Genomic DNA, 6,000 nt, shown 5'->3' on the forward strand with positions numbered 1-6,000 from the left:
TTATGCATCAGCCACGGGGACAGTCGCTTCGCTTCGCTTCGAAGTTTATCCATCCCGCTCGTTTCCATCCGCAGCCTCGACCCGTTCGACTCACTTCCACAAGGGGTAGAATTTTCTGCCCTCGCAGCTTCCACCCTCGCGACCACCCCCGACCCGAAACACCCTCCGCCGCCTTCTCCGCCGCCTCTGCCATCCACCCACTCCTCCTCCTCCTCCTCCTCTTCCTCCTCCTCCTCTTGCACCGTTTCCTCCTGCACCGCTTTTCACCCCACTGTTCTCGATCTCGCTCGCTCTCCCTTCCTTCGGGCCCTTTCTCCAATGGAAACGTCACTTATTGGTCGAACGAAAGGGAGGAAAAAGAGAGGACACCCTCGAATCCGACCAATCACGGTGAACGTCCGTGATAATGCTCGCGATATTTGCCCGTGGTACAGCCATCGGCAAAAGTGTCGTCTTGTTTTCCAAGAGATCGCGTACGATCGAGAGGATTCATTGGAAGAAATTTTGACCATTGTTTTGTTGGCCACTTTTAACGTTATTTACACGATAACAATTTTAGAAGGGAAATTGATTGATAGAACGATCATTAAATTGTAGATTGTAGTATTCACTGATTCAATGAATAGAATCATCATGAATGGAATCAAAAGTGGAATGTTTTTAAATGAATTAAATTACACGTACCGCTTACAAGACTTTTATCATATTTTCTCTCATATATTTGATCTATCGTATATGTGATTTGTAGATACAATCTGGATATTCATGGTGGATATAATGAAGTTATAACCATACAAAGTTTGTAAAGTTATAATTATAATAAACGATATAATACAATATAATAAATAAATTAAATATAAATAAAATGAATAAAATGAAAAAAATGAAATAAATTCAAAATAGCAAAAGTTACAAAATATAATTATTATTGCATATTGTACAATCATGATTGCTACTGTATTCTTTTATCAATGCATAAGAAATCTTTGATCTGTTGATTAAATTAAAAAAAAAAAAAAAAAAAAAAAAAAAACTAAATAGAAAACGAAAAAATGGATCGTTAATTATTCGTTTTCGCGAACGAGCAAAAAATATGTAATGGCGGATCTCGAACGTACAAGAAAGAGATACCCACTGGATGATAATCGAATCGAGCGTTTGGAAACAGCCCTTAAGCCTTTACGATAGGGAGACAAACAATGGAAGGTAAAAGTAAAGCGTCGTTCTTGGAATGGAGGGGCTGCACACCCCAATAATAAAATGATAAGAACCCCGATGTATCCTTTTCCCTTTCTCTACATCCCTGTTTCACCCCTCTATCTATCGTTTCCTCTGTCCGGACCCGACTCGTATATAAATGTCGATATTATTGTAACGAACCGCTTTTGATGGCAATTTCTCCTTCCGCGCTGTCTATTGCTCAGACGAGCCCACGCGATCGGACACTCGCAAATTCGTTGAATCGACCGAGGAATTTATGGTTTCCGCGTCGTGTGCGTGACAGAAAGAACCACCAAAGCGACGCGTCGAGATATCTCGATTCGATGTTTCGTCACTCATTTGCCGGTCTATATCTATATCTTTTCGCTTGTTTTTTTTGTTACGTTATAATTGAAAAATTTAAATTTAATGTTTCGTGTAAAAACTTACCAATCGATGTTGAGTTGCTTATCGAATCCCATTTGTTATTACATTTGGTATTCTACTTCTTCGTAATAATAATCAGTTTCACTTCATTTGAATAAAAATATAATTTTTTCAAAATTTAATTACCGATACAAGCAAGAATTTTAACTACAACTGGATTTATTGACGTATGATATATATGTTTGTACAATTTGTCTTTGGTCTCGTTAGCGGAACTTTCACCTTGCGATTAGAGTACGTGGAAATTTTGATCGAATCACATAAGATAAATATTCAAAAATTCTGTTGCTGCGTTTTCCCGAGCCTATCCCTTTTCTCTTCCTCTTCGTATCCCTCTTCCTCTTCGTTCTCCGCAAAAATCAATCGGTAAATCCCTTAACTCACAAGGTCTATACAAATTTAGACTTGGACTTCTTTAAAAAAATCTAATCGAATGTATATCGAGTGTCGCGTGACCCAACAAAGCTCGTTTCGTTGTCGTTCGAATCGGAAAAGGTTAATGTTTCGAATGCTCGGTCCGAAAAAAACAGAGAGAGGTTAGGAAACAGGCGAAAAATTTTTCGAGACGTCTGCCACGTTCCACGACGGCTTTTCACCTTTCTCACGATTGTCGGGCCTTTACGTGACAAGACTCGGCAGCACAACGAATGAATTTAAGACGAAAGCGCGACGTCAGGTACACGACAAAGAATATACACGAACAGGTCGACTCGTTCGCCCTCTGCATCCCGTTCCACGGATCGTTGGAGTGGGTTCACAAAGATGAGACGTCGTGTTGGATAATTTCGATTGGTGCTCGACCAATCCTTGGATCGAGAGCTGACGAACGAAACGACCGAAAATATCGTTGACGACTATCGATCCGTGAAAGGAAATATCAATTTCTGATAGACCTCATGAGAAATTGCAATTCTGTACATCTTTATGTACATCTGATGTCCATATGGAAATTCTCTCTCTCTGAAAATTAAAATATTAAATAATTAATATTAATAATATTATTAATTCAGTATCCAATATGATTTAAGTTGTCATCCATATAGTCGCCTCGCCATAAGTTCAGCATTTTAATTCCTTAATTTATCAACAGGGGGCAATTTTCAGAATTTTCTTTACGAAACAAAAAGTGTGAACGAAATTTTTATCTTATATGTGTTTATCATAAGAAAAATTTTAATGAAATACAAAAAAAATTCAAAATATTTAAGTGTCAAATATCTAAGTATTTATGCATTATGGAATAAAAGTATTATTCCATAGAATATTAAACAGTTATTATAAGAAATTTCTTGGAGGTTAGATAGTTAATAAAATAACAACTCGACTTGTTGAAATATAAAACAAAATCCAAAAAAAATTATTTTAAAAAATTAATGTTAAATCTACAATAATAATATATGTGCCAATGAATATCAATCTTAAATAAAATCCACTCAACGTATCATATTTGTTTGAATAGTGTAAGTAATAAAAATTATTTTAAAATATTCATTTTACGTGATTTTTGGTTGCTACTAACAATATGTATTCAATTTGTAACATATCATTGATCATCAAATATGTATCATATCATCGTATATCTTTAATGTCTTCGTATCATATATTAATGTATCAAACATGATGTAACATTTATTTTTCGTTGATACAAGAATACGTACGATAATACATATACAAATAGATACGCTCGATAATAGAACAAATCATTTCACTATTCATAGTAATATGCATCATATGATGAATGGTAAAGTAAAAATAGCAAAATATTCTTACCTATGGTTTCTTCTTCTTCTTCTTTCTCTTGTCCATATCGCAGGTCGGCTTCCTCTTACAAATCGGATCGAATTGACATAAAATAGATTCTTGGCAAACGTATTTTTCCTTCTTCGGACATGGTGGAAATTTAGGCTTGGCTAATTTTGGCTTCTTAAAATCGTAACAGGGACACGGTCCAGCGGGCAACTTTGGCGGAGCTGGACAGGGGCAAAGTATTACCGGTTCCGTGGGTGGTTTTGGAATAGGCGGTGGCATACAGGCTTGCTTCCTTTTTTTCCCACGTTCTTCGCACGGAGGTGAGTACTCAAACTTGGTTTCCGGGACATCTGGACAAGGTTTGGGTTTGGCAAATTTCGGAGGTGGACAATCGATAGGTCCATAATCCATTTTCGGTGGTTTAGGAGCATCGGGCAATTCACATTTCCCCCTTGGAATGCATTTCTCTATACACTCCTCTTGCTCTTTAAGCTCTTTTTTTTTTTCCATCTTTGCCATCGTTCTACCTTCGCACACATCTTTCTTCTTTTTTTTTTTCTCTTTCTCGCAAGGTGTTACAGCACATTCATCTTTTTGCTCTTCGCAGATATCTGCCATTTTCGCGCAACTATCTTTTTTATCTTTTATATCCTTTTTATCTTTTTTCTCCTCGGACAGCATGGAAAACACGTGGAACTTTCTAGAAATGATTCTTCGAGAAAGAAATTTGGATGGAGTGTGATACGTGGATAGATTTCTTTTCTTCATATTTTTATTTTTTTGGTTCTTCTTAGGATTGGAAGATTTGGGACAAGACGGAACACCTTTGGGACAGTCGGTCACCACAGATTTTTTGTATTGTTTGTTTAGACAAGGTTTGGGGCATGGAGGAGGTGGAGGTGGTACAGGACAAGGACAAGGGCAACACGGTGGCGGGGGTGGACAAGGAGGAGGTTGCGGACATTCCGCGCATGGTGGACATGGTGGACAGATCTTAGGCGGGGGAGGTGGCGGACAAGGAAGAGGTTTAGGACACGGCATCGGTATTGGACAGGGTGGACAAGGTGGCGGAGGTGGACAACATGGTGGCGGACAGGGTGGTGGACAAGGGCAAGGCTCACAGGGTGGTGGCGGTGGACATTCCTTTTGAGGTGGACATTCTATCTTAGGTACCTTTGGACACTTGGGCGGCTTTGGTGCAGGAGGCGGCGGACAAGGACGCGGACACTTGGGTAGTTTGGGCAGTTTAGGTAGCTCTGGAGGTGGCGGTGGAGGAGGAAACTTGGGACATTTCGGAAGTTTCGGTAATTTCGGAGGTAAGGGACACTTTCGATAGCATATTTTGATCTGTGGAGGTTTTTCCACGACATTCGGGCATGGCATCGGGCAAGGAGGCGGACACGGAGATGGTGGTTGGACGGGACACTTTGGGTTCACGGGTCGTTTACGACAACATGGTGGAAGGGGTGGTATACACTTCTCCGTCGGTAGACAAGGCTTTTCTCGTTGATACGGTCGTTTGCAAGGCACTTTCGATTGAGGTGGACGTTTATCGCATGGCACGCATGGTTTCTTCTCCTTTGGCCTCATAAGGATCGCGTCCTTTTGAAACAACCTCGTTTGCTCTTGTCGCAGATATCTCGACAATTCTTTCGACAGACAAACTGTTGTTCCTGGCTCCCACGGCGCGAGAACAGTGCTAAAGTTTCTCGCGAAGGCGAAGTTATCGTAGAAATGTGTCCTCGAAAAAGACGCCAAATTCCAGCCATGGAGAAAGGAGGATCCCAGGCAGTACGGGCTTTTAGCTCGGAAATTACCAATCGTCGCGATGGAGAACTTGAAGGACGGCCTCAGGAACGGGATGATTCGATCGTGTTTCGCCTACGACACGAACAATAGAGATTTTCGATCGATAGAGGGGATCGTTTTGCCCGCTGCATCTGCCGCTATCTCCACGTACCCTCTGTCTCTTGGTGTGCGAGACACCTGACAAACACTTTAATCTCTCTAAACTCTCTTTTTTTTGCACGGTTTCTTTGGTGGACATTTTACGCAAAACGGCTTCCTCTCCGGCTTCGGTTTCGAGGGATAGCCCGGTGGTTCCATGGGTGTACAGGGGCCCTCTGGTGGATGGCAAGGGCTCTTCTGATCGTGCCAATCGGGTGGACCCTCGCCACAATCAGGATCGCCCAATCGTAGCTCCCTTATTTTTCCTACACCCTGGATACATATTCATATTCACGCGTTGATTTTTTTGTTTTTTTTTTTTTGTTTTGTTTTTATTTTCGTTTTTTTTTTTTTTTTTTTTTTTTTTTTTTTTTTTTTTTGTTTTAGATCTCTCTCAGGTCTCTCAATTTTTTTTTTTTTTTTTTTTTTTTTTTTCTCTCTCCTCCAATCTCAATCGTGCAACGCCTTACCTCTGGTCCACCTCCCTCCTTCACCAACGGGGGTTAATCGACGATATAATAAATGGACAAGGATGAGAAAATAGCAATGGGGAAGCGATCGTTTTCTCGATGGAGATGGCGATGGATCACGATCGCAAAGTGAAATTCGCGACGGAGAAAGATTCTCTTTCTGTGATCTTGGTATCGAGCGAGGGTA

Source organism: Apis laboriosa, unplaced genomic scaffold (genome assembly GCF_014066325.1).
Source record: "Apis laboriosa isolate Shangri-la unplaced genomic scaffold, ASM1406632v1 scaffold204_cov149, whole genome shotgun sequence".
NCBI lineage: Eukaryota > Metazoa > Arthropoda > Insecta > Hymenoptera > Apidae > Apis > Apis laboriosa.